General features: G+C 35.7%; 2 long non-coding RNA genes across 2 annotated transcripts; one reads left to right on the top strand and one right to left on the bottom strand.

Moving 5' to 3' along the window:
* Nucleotides 1–256: 256 nt before the first annotated feature.
* Nucleotides 257–8,103, bottom strand: LOC148114864 (uncharacterized). The gene is made up of 2 exons (XR_015733278.1): nt 7,869–8,103; nt 257–4,211 (listed from the first exon to the last, which is right to left on the bottom strand). It is a non-coding gene; the product is annotated as an uncharacterized LOC148114864 (long non-coding RNA).
* Nucleotides 8,104–17,597: 9,494 nt separating this feature from the next.
* Nucleotides 17,598–21,048, top strand: LOC132709044 (uncharacterized). The gene is made up of 2 exons (XR_009620110.2): nt 17,598–17,770; nt 19,544–21,048. It is a non-coding gene; the product is annotated as an uncharacterized LOC132709044 (long non-coding RNA).
* Nucleotides 21,049–21,363: the final 315 nt, after the last annotated feature.

Raw genomic sequence — 21,363 nt, forward strand, 5'->3', positions numbered from 1 at the left:
ACTCCAAACCAGAAATGCAGAAATAAACAGTGTCTTTATCCTGAAAGCATAGTGGGTAGCTGCATAATCTTGCATATGAGGATGGTTTTAAAGAGGAAATTTTTCTTTCAAATAATAAAGGCATTCCTTTATAAAAAGGAATCTATCTGGGAAAGGGGGAAAATAGAAAAAAAAACCGAGTGTCGTGGAGAAAATAAATCAATGTACCGTAAACCTTTATCTCTATTAAGATCTACTTTAACAAATGAGCCTCTGAAGCAGTTAACAATAAATGTTTTTATTAATATAAAAACAAAACAATATCTATTCAAATACTAAATAGTATTTCATTACTTTGCTTAAATATCCTGTCAGCTATATATATATATATATGTATTCGCTCTAAGCGATGTTAGTTCTGACTATTCTTCCTCAGAAGAAAGAGTCTTGTAAACCATCAGAACTGCATCAAACTGACTTGGAAGTCAGTTTGGAACTCACTGACTTCCAAACTGCCCACAGTTTTCTAACAGAAGAGCACGGTTTTCTGTCAAGAATCTCCTTTTCTACTGTCAACTGTGACAGTTAGGGGAGGGAATATAAAAGCCCGGGAGATTCAAACCTATTAGCTGCTTTCTGATTGGCTTATTTACTTGTCCATTCCAAAAGCAATTAATAGGCACAGCAATTGAGAAATAACTTTTCTCTCACACCGAGGAATGACAAAAATTATACAGAACTTCAAATAAAATCAATCTAAACTATTTTCCTATTATTATTTGAGGAAGAACCTGGGCTTCAGTACTTCACAGAACATTGCAGAAAGGTTCCTTAAAACAGCCCATTTTTCTGAAAATTCTGCAATCTTTCCTTTGGAAAGAGGATCTTTCCAAAGTCTTCCACAACAGGGATCCAAGGGGGCAAAAATGATCGGCGAAGTATTGCCTTTTTTCCATGGCTGGCAGCACTGAACACCTATAGAATGGTTTTGATCCACAGTTAAACCCCTCCCCCCCCATTCCGTTGCAGACATGCCTGGTTCACTTCTTTTCTTCTCTCCTGTGAACAATAACTATATGAACTTACAGAAATATGAAATAAGTCAAAGCCAGTTCCTTGAAAAGATTTGCTCATTTTTTTGCCTCCCTCCCTCATTCTTGCAAATGTCCTTGACTATGTATCTTTTAATTATCAAATCAGTTATCTTAAATATATATATGCCCATTGCTAAAATGTTAAGATGTATTTTGAGATACTGAAGGATGTGGGGTATATTCTAATATTTAAAAAGTTACCACTTTTCCTTAAAAGGCAATTTTTTTAAAGTTTATTTTTCATTCCTTATTGCAAATAAGTGAAAAGCAATCAGCCATGTTTGTAATTAGCAATCTGAAACCATTTTTTTTCTTTTAAAACTAGCCTGCACTGTTTAATCAATTGAAACTTTCGTTGACTGATTTTTCACTGACTTTATGAGATGAACTATATTAAGCATAATAAGTTAGATGGCTCAGTGGCTAAGATGCTGAGCTTGTCAATCAGAAAGGTCGGCAGTTCAGCAGTTCAAATCCCTAGTACAGATCACCTGCGTGAGCAGATGACCTCCAAGGTCCCTTCCAACTCTGTAACTGTTAATGATTTAATTACTGATTGTAAAAAATAATAAAGAATAATATCAGTGCTGAATGACTGCATTTAGATAGTCTTCACAGAACTGCATTAGATGTATATTATATATAAAAATTCTATTACTTATAAGTGTCTTCACACAGACCTTGGGCCATACAGAAATTATCTGTATTTCTATTTGTTACATAACATTACTGCATTGGAGGAAGGGGGCATCTTATATAGATAATACTATCCAGTTTTGCTGCCATTTCTAATCACATCATGCTTTGAGAGGTTTATGAAGCGAACACAACCATTTTGATTGAATTACTGCCTTCTATGAGTTTTGAGAGCTGTGTATTATTTCTTGATCACTGGAATATATGAGAGCATTTACTTTATTCTAAATTTCTTTTAAATCACATTGATTGGTACAAGTTCCTCCTAGATAGCATTTAATAGCTTCTGAAAGGTTCTTTAAGGGAGATCTGTGCTATTTATAGTGAAACTAAACCTAAAAAGTACAGAAATTAAATGGTAGAAGGTCTTTCCTAGTTCTGCTTCTAGTAAGAGCTGGGTATTCTCTGTAATCATGATATATATTTTTAATCTTTTATGCCTCCCACAGACAGCTGTAAAAATCCGTTACAGGTGGCCTCCATTTTGAATGCTTAAATGGCATTCCTTATATGAAACCATGTGCAAGAACTGTTCCTTGCCTTATTCAAAAAAATTATGTATTGACATGTATATATTATTCATGTTTTACTGAGACATAAATAACAGGTTTCAAGTTCTCCCATGGAGCCAGATGATAGGTAAGCTTTTCCCCTGAAATACCATGAGTGCAACCACCATTGCTTTGGGAGGTGGGGAACAGAAATATTTTAATGTAAAGGAAAGATGCCAAAAGAACAGTAATAATACAAAAAAGTTCAGACATGTTTTATAAAATGACTAGGATTTTCTTTACTTTTTTGTGCCAGATATAAGCCCCAGTCAAAAATAATAATAGAAAGAAAACCTGGACACTCCTCTTTAAAAAGATTTTAAAAATAATTTTCTACTTGGGAGTAATAAATGCCTCTTGAGATTATACAACTCAGTGCAAATATTGAAAGCAACTGCAGGTCAGTGGGCAGCTTCAAAAATTTTATAACTCAGGGAGAATAATTTCTTTGAAGGGAATTTGATGTAGGCAAACCATAGCAAGATTGGTTATTTATTTACAAATGTATCTTTAAGTGGACAGAACAGGTCTCTGTTGTTGAGAGCAGGTGATCATTTTGCAGTTATCAAGTAAGGGCAATGGTGGGTTGCCCCCAGTTTGCACCAGTTCTATAGAACCGATAGTAAAACCGGCGGGAGGCTCCGCCCACCGATCCCGACGTCAACAAAATGCTTCTGCGCATATGTGTGTGCGAGCGTGTGCAAGCAAGCGAAGTGAACACACGCACGCAGCCCTGCTGCAAACCAGTAGTAAAGATAAGTAGAACCCACCACTGAGTAAGGGTATCTCTTTCAGGAACACTGTTCTCACAACTAGGCATGTTGAGAGTTCTTTGCCAAAAAATAAAAAAAAACGTGATGTGTAAATGTAATATTGGACTGAGGATGAGGCCAACAGTCAGACAATACTACAAAGTGTGTAAAGTACAATTAATGTGGCCACGAAGAGGCCATAAAGAAGCAAACTTCATGCCAACAAATCTTAGCTGTCAGTTGGATGGTTAGAAGTTTATGCAGAAGGAAGTTTATGAAGACCAGTTTTTGAGACTAATCAAACTGAAAGGCATTTCACTCCAAACCATGGCCAAAGCCTCCTCCAAGTGCTGTCTCTCACAAGGTTTAGAATTGGAGTGTACCCAGCAGTAGAAAAGATTGGAAGGTACCAATGGATTCAATCCCCATTCATGGTTGAACACTTCAGATAAACTTGTGCTTTGAAGAAGCTATGTCTTAGTGCCATGACAGTGACATTTATCAAGCTAATAGTAAGACAGTGACATTTATCAAGCTAATAGTAAGACTCCAGACAATATTACAGACATTCATGGTAAGCATAACTGAAAGACATGCATGGAACTGGAAATGAGCTAACCCAAAGAGAAGTGATTTATTCAACATGAAAAAATTTAGTACAATTAGTGCAAACCAGCAGATTAGTCACTGAAAAAGAAATAATGGCTGTGAAATGCAGATAGCCCTTGACTTACAACCATTTGTTTAGTGACTGTTCAAAGATACAACAGTACTGAAAAAAGTTACTTAAAATATGTCATGGTTTTCACACTTATAGCATCCTCATGGTCATAAGAAATGAAACCCTTCTTCTGAAATTATGCATTTGGGTGTTGAAGACATTGAAGACTTTGCCAACAAATCTTGTGGTTGAGTCCTGCACTTCTAGTGCAATTTGTGCACTAGACCAGGGGTATCAAACTGGTGGCCAGTTGCGACACATGCAGGCCACGCCCACCCCAGGTCTGCAAAGGGATAAAACATGATACATCACATGATGGCAACATGACACGGCAGGTTTGACACCCGAGCACGAGACCAACTGAGGGAAAGCAAATCCTTCTCTCCAACCTCCCCATCTTGAGATGATACAGAAGAGGCTGGTGAAACAAAGGAGAAATAGGAGTCATATTCATTATCTATGACATATTGATTTGTTACTTAGAATAGATACGCTATGGAAAATATGTTTACTGTTTCTTCCCAATCTGCAAAAAAGCTCTACTAAATATGCAAAAATATCCCCTATGGTATGATTTCATGTTTTTCGTCAAAGGTCTTCCAGTGTTAAAATAATCATCTCACAACTACAAATAATACGGCACATAGAATATAGCATGCTGTTGGTACATTCAAATCCAAACACATATTATTTTTAACATCTCACTTTTAAACCAATTTTGCTTGGCAGTTATTGTGGACACTCCATCAGCAGAGCTCTCCTACCCACAGTTTATTTACGCATGGAGGCAAATATAGTGCAAGTATTAGAATGTGTTCAGTTCTTACCATATTTTGATTAGATACAATGAAAAGTGCATAAAGGTTGTAGCAGAGAGAATGGATTATTTTTTACAAGGTTTCTTCTGATTGTTGCTCTTAAACTAAATGTTTTATTTAGTTTTACAACTAACTAAAGATTACAGTACAATACATCCAAACTAAGTTTACAGAGTATTAAAGCATCATTAATCAGTAATGATAGTGAAGTGATAAATTCTAATACTTATAGTAAATATAGATGGGAGAAGACAATACAACTAAGATTACAAATCAGAAATTAATCCTATACATATCATTGAATCCAAGCAAACATATTTAAGCATAAACATTTGTAGAATTAATTGTAGTATTCTTTTCATTCCCTTATAGTAGCGATTCACTCAAGATTCTTCAAGTTTTCCCAATTTTATCCCACTTTTGAACAGATCCATACAAGCGGCATGGTGGCGTAGCGGTGAAGATGTTTGCCTCCCACTTGGAAGGTTGAAACTTCAATCCTAGCAATATATGTTTCTCTCTCCTAGGGCGCAACGAAAAAATATCTGCTGTGAACCCTGTGTAGGTGTCAGGAAGGGCATCTGGCCAGTATAAGCTCAGCTCCATTCAGTTGCCTGACTCTACCCCGAATTAAGGAATTACAGAGTCATAAAAAGGGAGGTTTTTCTTAAATCAAATACATATTTGATATGGCAACAGCACTTAGACTTATATAACCCTTCACAGTGCTTTACAGGCCTCTCTAAGTGGTTTACAGAGTCAGCATATTGCCCCCAACAATCTGGATCCTCATTTTAGCAACCTCTGAAGGATGGAAAGCTGAGTCAACCTTGAGCCTGGTGAGATTGGATCTGACAAACTGCTGGCAGCCATTGATCAGCAGAAGTAGCCTGCAGTACTGCACTCTATCCACTGTATCACCAAGGCTCTTATAATCAGATACAGAACAATATTTTGAGCAATTAGTACATAATTTCTTGGTCTTAACCTCATAGTCTTAACATAAGAAAGAGTGGACAGAATCTAATATTACATGAATGTACTTTCCTCAATGGGATTCCTGCCTCCCCTTCTTCTCTCTGCAGTTCCCATTCTGATGTTTTCTTTGCAGGAAAACCTTTGAGAGCACATAGACAGCCACAGAGAGCAAAGATAATCTCTTTTCCCTTTTTTCCAAAATTTCTTCCCAATTTTTCCATAAATTTACGGTACATAAATAAATAAATTAAAGTACCAGTGGTTCCTTTCTTCATCAAAAGGTATGGATTAATGTTGTTCCAAAGAGAGCCAAATAACAATAAAGCAATTTAAAATAGTTCTTTTGGCTTTATCCTACACCAGGGGTGTCAAACTCAATTTCATTGAGGGCTGCATCAGGGTTGCGTTTGACTTCAGGGTGGGCGTGACCAGCTTGATATTACTAGTGTTGGGGCGCCTGTGGCCCAAGTGCCAGCAAAAAAGGGCTCCCAAGATCAGTTTTTGGCTGGGATGGCCTCCTGCAACCCTCTGCCAGCGAAAATGGAGCTCAGGAGGGCCACGTGAGGCCCTCCTAAGCTCTGTTTTTCTAGCAGAGGCACCACATGCCAGTCCTTCACTGTTTCTAGGGCAGTCCCATGGGCCAGATGTAAGCACCCCACAGGCCGAATGTGGCCTGTGGGCCTTGAGTTTGACACCCCTGTCCTAATGTCCACAAAAATAAATATCTTCACACACTTTTTCAAATATTATTTGAACATGTAGTAAACAGATATAGAGCTATATGACCCTGACTTATCATATCATTACTATGTTTCTGATACAATTATGAATATACAAAGAGAACTTTGAAAAACTGCATAGGAACTTTTTCAAATGAAAAGTTGGAATTAACAGATTAACGAATTGTCATTACTAAAGTCTGCTGCTTTAGGGAATACTTTATTCAAAACTGATATATTACGAATTTGAAATATTATCCTAATTATTACATGTACTTATTAATAATGGGAATATTGAATTTATTATAACAGACATGTTTATAATTTGTTTTCATATGAAACATGATAGAAAAAGATACATAATCAAAATTGATTAAAGCAATCACAAATCATAGTAGAACACTGGGTTTTTAAAAAAATCACCAGCAGTGAATAACTAAAAAAGGGGTTAGCATTCTTTTTAAAGATTGTAGTCAAATGTATTTATTAGGAGGAAACTTCACTGAACATACTCGCATTTATTTCAGAGTAAGTCCTTGTTTATTCCCATATTTAAAGAATTAAATAAAAGTTACCTAGCAAATGGTTAATTCAATATCAAGAAAACCCTGTTGCTTGCATTAATTCTGGAAAATCCCTCATTTCTAAATATCATAACTTCGATAACTCTACCATCATTCTCTCTCCAGCCTGCTCAGGTAATTAGTTACTTTTTTTTTTTATTTAAACCGTAAAAAAACTAGAAAGAGTAGGACAAAATGTAAAGCAAAAACCATATAGAAGCAACTTTGGGAACGTATAAAATGTAATTTGAAATTTTAAAGAGAAGCACATTTTCAACACTGATAGTCAAAACTTCTATCCCAAAATATTTTCCTATAGATAGAGAACATCCATTAGGAATTTATACAAATACATTTATAAATGAAATTTCCTGTCCATCTTATAGTAGCAACTGGCACAATGTTTACAGACTAATTATGCAGTTAAACACACACACACAAAAAAAATCAAGTTGACAATCACCAGGCATTTAGTTCCTAAACAAAGATTAAGACACCGTTCTCATCTGGTTTCCCAAACCCTGCTTGATGAGTATCTTTATTAGGGAAGTGATATATAAATTAAAATTCTGAAGTTGGGTATTTTTTGTTCTTCTTTTTAAAATGCATGCACAAGAGAGTCAGCTCCATTATGTAACTGACACAATCTGTTATTTAACATATTGTACATATCTATTCCCTTTTAAATTGGCTTTAACTTACCCGTCATGTGCCAAATATAAAATTTAAGTTCTTTAGGGCAGGGGCTTGTTCTCCTGCATTCAACAAAGCAGCATCAACAACAACAATGGGTTTGGTTTTCTAAAATTGATTATATAGTTTAAGGCTGCAACGTAAGAATTCTTAATGCTTTTCCACAGGAAAAAAATAAAAGCAGCAACAGTATAATATGCAGTGTATGTAGTAAAATAGCTTCCTAAAAAGAGAACAAGGCTGTTAGATTTTACTTTTTTTTCCCCCTTGGGGGAAATGCTAAACAAAGTAAGGACCCACTTACTTGCAATCTGACCTTGACTGACTTTCACATTACTGATTGAAGAAAAACTGGAATGAAGATAGCTGGATATAATACCAGCAGCAGGCAAAAGCCCTTAATGCTTCTGGATCAGTATTTTAGCACCACGGAATTTACTATCCTCTTGTGAATTGGTACTGAGCATATCCTATCTAAGAGAGTTGAGGTTTGGGTTGGGTTGGGTTTTTTAGCCCCTTGGGGCATAACACTTGCATAGCCTTTCACATAGCTTGAGAGATATGTGGATGCAGTTGTCTGTCAAAACACAATTCCTTGTCCTGATTTTTAAAACCCCCATATAAAATTTACCGAGCATTTGCCAATTAAAAAAATAAAATGTGTTTAAACACTTGGTGCGCTTTATTGAAAATTTAGCTCAAGCAAGGTTTAACATAGCTCTAAAAGTAATAAATACTTTAGTTGTTTTGTGTTACGTGTAACGTTCACTGGCTTGCATGACTAATTAAATAATCTTGCGCTTGCTTTGAAGGCTGAGCCATTCTAAATGGGTTTAAATTACATCCTATCTAACTAAGCTTACAATTAAAACCCTCATTTGTAATAAAGAACTTTTACTGTGCATAAATGGCACTGGAAAGGTTCTTCCTGAAAAAAAAATCATCTGAATACTAGAAATACTGAGCCTAAGAAAACACATAATTTAACACAGGGTTGGCTGAGTCATTCCATGCAGGGAAAATACTGAGCTCGGTGCTTGATTTCCTGAAAAACTGTAATCCTTTTGGAGAAAAAGGAAATATGTTTATAGTTATAGTTATTTGATGCCACAATTAGACTTCATAGCATGTGGAAAATGCTTAGTGAAACCTTAGAAGCCAGATACACAGCTGAATTAATTTTCTTCTGGTAGAACATAAGATTACTCTTGCAGCAGCTTAAAATCAAGAAGGCAAAGAAGGAGCATTTGCAAAAAGAAAATGTGCTAACTCAGGGGAAAAAAGTAACTCAGGAAGAGATGCTCCATATTGCTATGTAACAATAACTTTATCATTGTTAACATTTATGTACCACCTCCCTTCCAAAAACTCAAAGTGACATAGCTCCCTCCACTCCTATGTTTTGCCTCACAAGAATCCTATGATAAACTAGTGTCACTCAGTAAGCTTAATAAATGACTAGGGTTTTGAATCTGGAATCCTCCCACTCTTTTGACTGGACAGAGCAAAACTGAAATTCAGAATTGGTAGTAAGTCCATTCAAGTTCAATGGAAAACATTGGTCAGAGTTTAGCCCATACTTCCCCAATTTGGAGCCTTTCAGACATGCTGAAAATATAATTTGGGTCATTCTGCATTCTTTAGCTTTGCTGTCTTGGAATTCTCAGAGACCCCATGTAATACATCAGAAGATACCAGTTTGAAAAAGATAGTTAGACTAATCGCTTAGCTTCTTACCTAGCTCTCTTCCTACCTAGCAGCAAAAATGTAATTGTTTTAAATTTGTTTGCTACTGCTTCGTGACACCCAAAATCAAATGCCTTAGGCAAGACACTCATTCTGCCTAATTCATAGCCAAGTTTGCTTTGAATCTGGCAAAGAGAAACTTTGTAAACAAAAGTAAACGGTCTCAAAAACAGGAGGCAGTCCGAGGACCAAGAAACTGAATTCTTGGACTCAGAATCGGTACCTAAATATTTTTGTTTGTTTTCAGGAAACTTTTAATAATAAATGTTTCTGCCTAAGAAACATTAAAACAGAAGATATAAAATAGGAAGGTGTACTCTTACACTGAATCTGTTTTCTTCTAATCAAATGAAATGAAATGAATTTCAGTTGCATAATGTGCTTATCAGGCAAGACGGAGCAAACAGAAACAAATATATTTCTCATTTTTTATCAGTGATTCTCAGGATGATTATTGTCTTTTACAGACAACAAGAAAGCCAGAGTGCCAAACATCTTATAAGAATTGGATAAACTTCTTTTCCAAAACTACTGTGTACTCCTTTTGACAAGCTACTACTACAGGACATTTTGTGTTTGTACAGATTCGAAAGGAAAAAAAGGTACTTTGGGGAATATGGGGGTGTAAATGCAGGCCTGCTTGCAACTCCATGCTTTTTCGTGGAATCAAAGTTGCCTTCTAAAGTAGTGAGTGCATTATCAGACAACCCATACCAAATTTATGCCTTTCAGATCTGTTGGAATACAATTTTAATAATCTCCAGTAGGCTCCACCAATGGTCTGCTGATAGTTTGTCAGAATAATCTGTATTGTGTAGATCCCAAGGGAAGACCAAAGAGGAAGCTTTTCTAACTGAGGAGGAAAACTGAAGGTAATACTGAATGAATATAATCAATACAACTAAATATAATTCAGGAACATCTGTTGTTTTTCTCAAATAGTATATATTCTAACATGTTTGTAAGGAGGGGGAAATTGTACAATGGGAAATCTATTAAAAACATAGGAAAATTATATAATCTGGTATATTGTATTACTCTCTAAAAAGCAGGTTGTGGACATTTGTTTAATAAAAATACTTTTAAATTTGTATAATCATGTCCTAATATAATACTGAAACTTCTCTTTATTCTCACATTGTTTCCAAACATGCCATTATTTTCCTTCCTTCCTTCCTTCCTTCCTTCCTTCCTTCCCTCCCTCCCTCCCTCCCTCCCTCCCTTTTTCTGCCTTCCTTCCTTCCTTCCTTCCTTCCTTCCTTCCTTCCTTCCTTCCTTTCTTTTTCTTTTTCTTTCATAACCAACTTTCCATCTTCTATGATAGGATACATCTTACCTAGATCAGGGATACAAGTTGCTGCTTAGTTCAATAATCATTTTAAAGAAGGAATTAATCAGTCTGTGACTTCAATGCTATAATGCACAAACTGCCTCTATTTTAATCTTAGAAGGTGATACTGCAATGATGGAAACTTTAAAAGTCATCCTTGTAAGCCTAAAATTGAATAGCACATTCCTTGGGATAAAGCTTTAAAATTTTGGTTTCTGACAATTCTTTATATCAGATTAGCTATTTAGATCTTTTCAATGATGCATACATTTTATGGAAATGCACAACTGAAATTTAGGTTGACTTCAAAGTCAATCTGGATTGGGGCATGGGAGAAGGAAAAAGTAGTGAATTCTTTCAACTGTGGCTCATTTCCTTCATTATTCAATCATTGAACTAGATAGCCCTCCAAGATATTATTAAAATGGATTTAATCAAGAGAACAATGTTGGGACCTGAAAAATCTACCAACAATTCTACACTGTGTATTGGAACAATGGTTAAAAGTATTGCTGGATACAAAAGAATATTAACAGTGTGCTACAAAGCAGACAGGTGAGAAAATAAATTGGCCATTTTCTGGGATGCGTTGGGCTTCAGCAGTTTGATTATCCTTTCTAAATGCATTGTATTACAGATAAAAAGATTAAAAATGGAAGGCTGCCAACAGGATGAGAAACCATATGGGGAGACAGAAACTGGAAAAGTAAAAGCTTTATTAACAGGTTACATTTTTTTTTACAAAACTCCTGGCCTCTAATCTTTTTTCCAAATAGGTATATTGGGCATGCTCCAACCCTTACACAGGCAAAAGCATTGAGTCATTGTTCTTGCACAATAAGCTGCATGCAGAATTATTATTGCCCTTACAGATTTATAGGGAGAGCATGTGCATGATATAGCCACTACTTGGTGAGTAGCCCTTGGTGGAGTAAAGAAAATGTCAGTCAGGTTCCCCAGAGGTGGATGTGAGGTTTTTGCAGATATATTAATTAAAAGGTATATGTGACTGTGTGTCCTGCCTTTCACTCAGGGGTGAAATACTACCGGTTCAGACCAGTTTGGCTGAACCAGTAGTGGCAGTGGCATATGGTTTGGAGAACCGGTAGCGGCGGCAACACAAGGCTCTGCCCACCCACCCAGATGTTGTTACTTCCTGGTTTTAACCTGTTTTTGACCCTCTGCGCATGCACAGAAAGCTTTGCACATGTGCAGAGGGTCCAAGCGTGCATGTGACACATGAGCACGCACATCCGAACCAGTAGGGAAGATAAGTAGACTTCACCCCTGCTTTCACTGTACAACATTTCTTTGGTGATCTTTGGCTCTTTGGCTCCCGTGCTTCACTTAAATCTCAAGAGGAAACTTCTTTATCTGGTTGCTTTTCCAGATGAAAAAACATGAGCAACCACAGATGCTGTAAAATGACATTCATTGAGGAATAAAAGGGGGGGGACCACTCTCTGTTACAAAAATAGTCTCAAAAATATCACCCAAAAGACCATGAGAATAAGAAACAAAAGGCCTTTGGCAGAAGAAGAAACCTTTGAGAAAATTAGAGGACAAATTATGGCATAATATTAATTAGAACCAAATACCTATGAGAGATAGAGAGAAATGTTATCATCGTCTCTTTAAAATATCTACATTGGACTTCTCCATTGTGTTGCCCTTTACATGGATAGGGACTGCAACTCGCAGAATTCACCATTAATATGGGATGGTTTTAAACAGAAGTTAGAAAAAAAAATGGAGTATCAATGACTGCTATCAAATTGTTTAATACCATCCTGTATTTTGAAGTCAAAATCACTGTAGTTCTACCAAATTTTACCAAATTTATACAGGCTACCTGCTATAGTCTTGAGGATTAAATTTTATAGAGGCAATATGCTAGTATTCAATACAGTAACTGTATAGTAATAATTCAATATTGGTTAGTCAGAAGTATGTACAGGCAAATATTACTAGGCTCAAGTTCTCTTTCTGGGCTTCTTGGAAGCATCTATTGGGGCCACTGTGGGAATAAAGTGTTAAACTATATTGGCCTTTTTCCAAACTAAATAAATATTTTCTTATCTGCTCAAGTGAATCCAGCTGCTGACAAGAGAGAAAGAAAGAAATCCATGGCAGCATAACTCTAAAAAGTAATTCTTATTAGTTCGTGTGCAAGCAAAACAATGTTTGTTTTCTTTTTACACAGTATAGTTTTCCCAATATAGCCACATAGGCAAGCATGAATAGGAAAATAGTAATTCCTTCAAGGTTCATATTGTGTTGATGACAGCTATTGCTTGGTACTATCTGGTACCAAGGTGGAAAAGTAAAGGCAAATAAGTCATTTTCACTAGCAGACAGTGTGCAAAATAACCCTGGAAAATGAAGAGGTTATATGTGACATACTATTTCCTCCTCCCTTCCATCTGCACAGGTGACAATAATTGCTACTGAACATAGGGGAAGTGTTATGTGGAAACCACTCATATATATCAACTGTTACTTTTTAATTTATTCATTAATGATGACTTGGTTTTACATATAGCCCATTTCCATGGACTCAAGGTACTTAATAAAACAAAAATGCATACATTAAAAACCCAAAGAGACAATAATTAGCAGTCTATCTAAAAGTTATGAAGTGAATGATAGCCTGCTAACATCGAACCCAGAGGGGCAAAGCTCTTCCTTATTTATCAGGCACACCTTTGCTAAAATATGTTGTAACTGCAGGTCATTAAGACAGAGATTTAGTATGCTTTTAATACAAGTTGGGGAAGATTCTTCAGTTGGCAACTTGTCAAACAGGTTTCAAAGGCCTGCTGTTGTGAACTGGTGTCCATCTCCCCAGGCTATTAGCTCCATTTATTAAACCAGTATAATTTGGAGTTTCTTCTTTTTAAGCAGAAAACTCTTATTTGTAAATGTTGGCAATTTTTTTTAAAGAGAAAAATAATTATTAAAATGACGGGCGTGTAACACCAATCTACAGAGATCTGAAAGACATTTCATACTAATGTTCTTAATTAAAAGAAAGGATGCCTAATAATGGGTAATAAAATGCTAAACATTTAATTTAAAAACACACTGAGCTTGTTCCATCCCCTGGTACTCTTAATTTGCAGACATACTCCATGGAAGTTGCAGTTAGAAAACACACATTCTTTTTAGACCCTACAGAATACATATGTTTGAATTGTATGTTGCCTGGGAGATGATCGAATCTCAGACTGCCAGCACCAGAGTCAGCTACGCAACTGAGAATGCCCAGATGATTGTGTGTGTTCAACTCAGAATATTTTGCCTTGTAGCAGCTGCCCGAGGCATATTGCTACTAGAGGCAAAGAAGCAAATGGTGATCCAAGTAAAACTGTGTAGTACACAGAGCCAAGTAAAATATTTTGTCACGTAAGGCAAGAAAAACCACGTAATCGTTTCCCCAGCCCTGATAATAGAAATAAAATGATCATCTGGCTTTTTAGAGACCCTGTATTTGCTATCTACAATGGCTCTGTCATTTTGCCCAAAGCAAGACTAGGTAAACATAATGGGCTGTGTTCAATCTTTCTGAATATGAAGCATATTTTTGTGTGTTTGTTTATTTTTAAAATGTTTTACTAGACATTTTATGGAAAATACATAAACAGGAAGGAAAAAAAGATCAAAAGGAAGGGGTAAAGAGTATGATACAACTGAATAAACAAGAGAGTTACAAATATCACAGTTTACCATTTTCTAGCATATCATTGGCAATAACTAAATATGTAATATAATTTTAAAACTTTGAAAATCACCCTTGAGTTGGAGCTCAAGGGTGGATAGCAAAAAACAAGATCAGCTCAGTATACATCATAAGATGAAATTGTGAACTGCAATAAATTCTGTCTATACTAGTAAAAATTGGTACTAATTTAAAACTCCTATAAAACTAAAATATATATAACAGAAACCTAAATTTTGGGTATGGTCAAATCCTTCTTAAATCTTAATTTAAGAATGGTTTCCAATTTGAATTAAATTTTGTATCGGGTTTATTTTTGAAATATGAAGACATTGTAGATGTCAGTGCATTGTCCCATTCATACTGGGTTATGTTTAGATAATTTTACAAAATGGCTGCCAATGTGCCTAAAATGGCTGACACAATAAATATGTTCAGTAAAAAAAAATATTAAAAGGCAAGCTTACCATTTTCTTTTGGTCCCCTAGGATGCGCCCATTTTCACCTGACTTTTTTATTCTTTCCAACTCAGTGGTATGTTGAAAAGAAATTATATGTCAGGACTCTGTCTGACTATCAGCACAATAACTCTTGACAACTGAACACTAAGAGACCAGATATTCAGGGAGAAGCTGGAAAAAGAAAAATCAAGTTTGAAAATGTGTTGAACCTAGTAGGGAGCTAAAGAGGACAAAACCCACAAAATGTATCTCTAGAGGAAAGCCAGGTGGGCAGCATCTTGGGATCATATGAAACTCTCCATCTAAGCCTCCATCTCTTCTCCTGCCACTCAAAAATACAAAAAGATACAACATCAGGAAAGGGTGAAAACATCTACACACAATAAGATGTAATGTATCCTTCATTATTGAAATATGCAGTGGTGGGATTCAAATAATTTAACAACTCTAATGATTTCTTCCAACAACCAGTTCACCAAACTGCTCAGAAAGTTAACAACTGGTTCTCACAAAGTGGTGCGAACTGGCTGAATCCCACCACTGGAAATATTTATATATCTCGTTTGGTAAAAGGGTTAAGAAAGAATCCAGAAACCATATTCTACATGTTTTCCCAAATTTGTTGTCCTTTAGCAAACTTCCATCAATTTTGTTTATTTTTTAATTCCACCATGCCAGAGACACAAAAAAAAATGATGTCAGAGGTTGATTCTTTGCTTTGCAGTATGGCAGTGTTTTATTTTTAAAAAAATACATTAAAAATCAAATAGGGAAGTTGGATTAAATCATGGTCAAATCACTGGGTTTGTTTTTTTTTTTATTACTGTAGAAAATGACAGGAAAGAATTTAGGGATTGGGACAGAGGGTTCCCATAAATTCATTCAAATCATCTCCAATTAGGGAAAGGACATTCCCATTACTTTCTGTTCCATGCATTTCCCATTTCAAAAGACTGCAATGGCAAACATGAGAAATGTTTTTCTTAAGAGTACTACAGTACATTTTCTTTTTTTTTTCTTTTTTTTTTAATGCAGGGCTAAATTTTGGTGTTTTATTTTTGTGGAAATTTGTGAACTGGAAGCATGACTTTTTTAAAAAAAACCCACTTAAGTCCAAGCATGATCAATATTTTGAAAAATTATCCACAATTGTGATGGGGAGCAAAAGATTCACTGACTAATTGTATTGCCTTTGCTCTCTTGGAGATGTGACTCATTTTCCCACCCAAAGCAGACACTTGCCTTTCAGAAGCTGCTTCCTATATGAAAACCTTTCCAGTCTATTGCTATAGCACAGGTGATGAGCACAACCCCTCCACAAAACAGCTCCTTTTCACTTAGCAGAGGAGGGCTGCACCAGAAGTAATGCAGGAGCCTTTTCAGCCTACCACAAACACTGACTCATTCAAACGGTAATCACTGTTATCTTGAATTAGACAATTCCCTTGTCGAAATGCAAGTGTGGCTAATAATACAGGTGTTATATAAACACAAACTTTACCTAAATTATTTGCCATAATTATAAAGATGAATGCCTTGAGTGTTTCACTTGTCCCTTAATTATAGCTTGTCTCTTCCTTTTCTTTATGCATGCAGTCATTGTGGACAGTTTGCACTGGAGGGTGACACATTGGCCTGAGGTGCCATACAGTAAGCTCACAGCTGGGAGGGCCCTACAGCAGCCCAGCTGCAGGCTTACAGCATAAGAGGAAGATGGGAGGAGTGGTTTGCCTTGGTTGAGACTTGATACAGTCCACATTGTGGAGCTACAGAGCTTAAACCACGGACAGCTTATCTTTCCACTGTGAGGAAATTCAACCAACAGCATTTTTTAGAAACTTGTTTTAGAATCTGCTTCCAGGAAAGCATGCAAGACTGATGACAAGTCTCTTTGTAGGCAGGGTCAGTCCCAAGAAACTACTTTCTTCAATGCAGCGGTAAATGAAGCTCACCCTCTTCACATTATTCAGGACTAATTGGTTTTTTTTTGTTTGTTTTTTGTTTTGGTTATGAAATCACAGAAACGCTTCTCCTTTTCTCCAGAAATAAAAATGTAACAGCAGTCAATAGTATGAGTAATTTTGCTGTATTTTTGAAACATACACAACTCCTGCTTCAGGTGGATTTCTCACTCTTGTCTAATTTCATGTCCTTAGGAGTTTGAAGGATAGAAAGTCTCTTGGTGTTCTCTATTGAAAAGGCTACACAAACAGTTTATTTTATCCCCAATTTACCATAGATAGTGAAAAACATTTTTGTATATTTGCATCACTCCCTAGACCAATGTTTTTCAAACATGGCAACTTTAAGATGTGTGGACTTCAACTCCCAGAATTCCCAGCCAGCATGGGAATTGAAGTTCACACATCTTAAAGTTGCCCCAAGGAAGAGTGGGTGCCAGAACATGGTATTGTTGTGAGGTTAAACTGACTAGATCAAATTGATCTGACCAGTTAGCTGGCCTATGCTTCCTTCTCAGGAAGTCTTTATATTCCATTTTTAAGGAATAAACACTTCCTGATTATGTAAATCATTGTTGCCTCTGGCAACTTGGTGTGTGGCAATCTGTGGGACCTTGGCATGACTATACTCCTTATCAAACCAAGATTTAGAAAATTTGTTATGCACATACTGACATGGAGGTGGCCTTTGTAGATTTCTGCTTTGAACTAATGATATTCTAAAACATATTGGATCTATCTGGCATCTTTGTTTTTAGCAATATGGCTTTAGATGTACTTAGGATTTGAGTAGAAATGCTTACAAGTTTGTTCGATCACTTATTGCAGATTTATTTCTTACATACAGCATTTTCTAGCGCATCTTGATTCAAGGTATCAGCTTTCTAAGGGAAAAAAAAGACCCCAGAGAGGGAATTGGTCATTGTCTGGAGAAGGAACCAAAAGGCCTGAAGTAACATAGGTGCCTTTTCTCCATGGTTCTATCAACAGGTATGCTTCAGTCACCTCCTGTCAAATAAGAAACTCTTTACCTGTCAAAGAAGAATCTCACAGGGGAAAAGGGAATGAGATGAAGACCCCCTAACCTGTAGCCATTTAATTCAAATTATAAACATTTTTGTTACTTTTGTGATTTATACAAAATCGTATTGCTAAATAATTCTTAGAAAGCTATTACAGAAACAATAGGTAATCAGGTGTTCTGGAGAGTTAGGACTATCCAGAGTCGTCTTGGAGTTGGGTAGACTTAACAAATTACATGAATAAATAATCAGGATAATACAACAACAGCTTAAATGTATCCCTTTTAAAATTGGAAAAGTAATATTTTTTAAGATAAATGTCATCAGGGATTCACAGAACATTTTCTATAGCATTTTGTATAATTCTAATAAGTCAAATCTAAAATAAAGCAATTCCACTCTATGCCATTTTTTTTTTATACAGGAGGCTGAGACTTACAACCACAGTAGGAATATGGAATATCTATCGTTAATAGGTGCGGTCAAGATATCAAATGACCACAATTTGTGACTTTGACTGCCAGCTTCTACATTTATTTTATTTATTTATTTATTTTATTTAATTTGTATACCGCCCTTCTCCAACAGGACTCAGGGCAGTGAACAGCCATGGTAAAACATAAGATAAAAAATTTAAAAGCAATTTAAAAAACATTGAATAATGTTGGCTATCCATTTAAAAACAACCCGGGTTAAAACCAATTACAAATTAAAATCGAAGGGATGGGATCAAGCCAGCCCGGCTAGGTGAAAAAGATGTGTTTTCAGGGCCTGACGAAAAGTCCGGAGGTCTGGTATCGTTTTCAGGGCCCGACGAAATGTCCGGAGGTCTGTATATTCCAACAAGCACATTGACCTTGCTTGTTGGAAGCCAGCTGGGAAGGTCACAAATGACATTCATGGGGGCAGTTGTAAATGTGATGACCAGTCATAAGTCACTTTTTCAGCGCCATCATAACTTTAGTTGCTAAACAAATGGTCATAAGTGAAGGACTACCTGTAGCGAGATGGTCTTAAGGCAAAAGTAAGAGTGCTGTCTTCACTGTAATATTTGTACATTTTAAAATAGAGAAGATAAGCCTTTGTGTTGAGTGCCTTCTTCTATACTGGTGCAATCACTAGATTTTGGATTTTAGGGTGTTTAGTTATACTTAATCCTCAGGAGACCCAGTTTGGTCTAGTGATTAAGGCATCAGACTAGAAACAAGAAGACTCTACCTATGTCTTAAGTATGAAAGCTGGCTAGATGACTTTGGGCCAATCGCTTTCTCTCTGCCCACAATGTTAGGCTCTGGAGACATGCCAATTAGCCAATTCCTATTTCAACCAATGGGTCAGCACCCAGTTGGTCCAAAAAAAAAAAAAAAGCAGACCCTGCACTTACAGAAAAACACAAGGAAGAAAAAAAAGTTATACTTTATCCTCAAATTATACTGCACAGTATTGATGAACCATACCAATTATACCTAGCTACTCTGTATATTGCTTCTTTCAAGGTGCTCCTAACAACATCTCTTGATAAGTAAGTACAACAAGACTATTATTAGTTCCCTGATGGTCACAAAACACGCTTGAAAAACTGTCCTTCTACTAAAGTCCTCTTAAGACCTAAACTTAAATATTGTATTTTAATATGTAACTAATCTAGAATTCAGTATTATTTTATTAATTTGGACTGAAGAACAAATAATGGTATCACAGTGCAGTTTTTAGGCTTTACATATAAACATCTGACTTCCAGGGAAGAAATGGTTGACTGAAGACAATTCCACAAAAAGCAGATCTGATCAAGGTGGAATGAAGAGCCAGCAATTAGACCAGCAATTTGATCATTCCTCTCTGGACAAGGAGAGGATTTGAGATCATCCACAAGTGCTCTAGACAGTTTCTCCTCATGATACAACTGCAAGATAAGAGTCTCCAGTAGGTTTAGAGCACTGGACAATGAGGGAATAGCCAACTTGTTCAAACCATGGTCAGTGCCTTTGAAAGAACACTGGGTTTGTATACTTCCTTTTCTAATCACTTTCAGAAATTGTTTGTTAACTGTTTTTCAGCTAATAAGGACATTGGATCAACAGATTTGATAGTACTGAAGTTTCAACAGATTTGACAGTATTGAAGTTTCCTTCAATTCTTAGCAAAAGATGTTTTTATGCAAGTTTAAGGATTTTTTAAAATAAACAATGGCTAATTAAAACTTGCTTTTTAGAAAGCAAGTTTATAGCTTGCTTTCTAACTTTAGAAAGTTATAAATTGATTAAGGTTCCAGATAAATTTGAAATAGGATTTTGGAATTAATCCTTCTGGTGGGAAAATCCTTTTGTTTTTAATTTTTTTCAAACAATAAGACTTTGAAAAGTGGACACTAGAGGAAACTAGAAAAAATTAAAGGAGAAGATAACTTAAATTTGACTTATTGAGAATGGAGAAAAAATATTTTAACATTCAGTATATTAAAGGATGTTTTTGGACTTAAAAGTTAATTTTAAGGGTGTCTGCCTATCTGGCAGACTGTGTTTAAAATATGTTATGGAAGAGGAACAAAATGTATCAGACAGGACTGAGAATATTCTGAAAGTGAACTTTAAAATAACATGCTACAAGAATGATATAGAGAAAGATGCTATCATGGATATACAAAAGACACTGACTGATGTCTTAATAATTAAAATGGATATACAAATAATAAACCAATAGAATGACCTAGATAATTTTCCTATATTGAATTTACAAAAGAAACTTATTAATGCTTTGTAGAATTTTGTGAGAACAGAGAAAGAAAAATGAAAAGAAATAAGTTCTATGACATTTGAAGGGACTAATGATCATGATGATTAAAAATAAAACAAAGGAATATAAAGTTAGTTTATTTGATCAAGATTAAAATAGATCTGTTGTCTCTAATAACCCTCTGGTAGCCTTCAATCCTGACTTCAGGATTGAAATGATAATGCTTTAAGGATTTATTTATAGATGAGAAATAGTCATATTCTAAAGAGAAGGAATTGTTATATTTTAAGAGGTGTCAAGCTACTAATATTGTTTAGAAGGGGAAATAATTTCTTTATACATTTCTTTTTCCTTTCTCTACTATATTCTTAATTTTGTTTTGTTTCTATTTCTCTCTCTTTTTCTTTTTTACCTTCCTCCACCTATTTTTTTCTTTTTATTCTTTTAAGGGTTTGTTGGTTTGTATTAGTTTTTATTGTAATTGAATTATTAATAAAATTATTGTTAAAAGAATTGATGCAAGCATATTTTATATAGTTACGTGCACATACTAGCTTCTCATTGAAATGGAGGAAGCAAATAGGTATTGGTAGAAATACGTCTTTGGAGACAGCTGTGCAACTTCTTTCACTTGATTCAAAATGTGCTGACGGCTTTCACTCTGCACCTGCAGCACTGGACCGGATATTGGAGTCATATTGATCAGGTGCAGAGTGAATGCTTCTGTTTGCTGGTTATCTTTAGATTTCAGGAAGGCTTCAGAGTCATTTTGATCAACCACCTATTCTCTCTGTCTTTCTCTACATGCATATAGAAACTCACATCTTG

The sequence above is a fragment of the Pantherophis guttatus genome, chromosome 3 (assembly GCF_059756535.1).
Source record: "Pantherophis guttatus breed Tessera chromosome 3, ASM5975653v1, whole genome shotgun sequence".
Lineage (NCBI taxonomy): Eukaryota > Metazoa > Chordata > Lepidosauria > Squamata > Colubridae > Pantherophis > Pantherophis guttatus.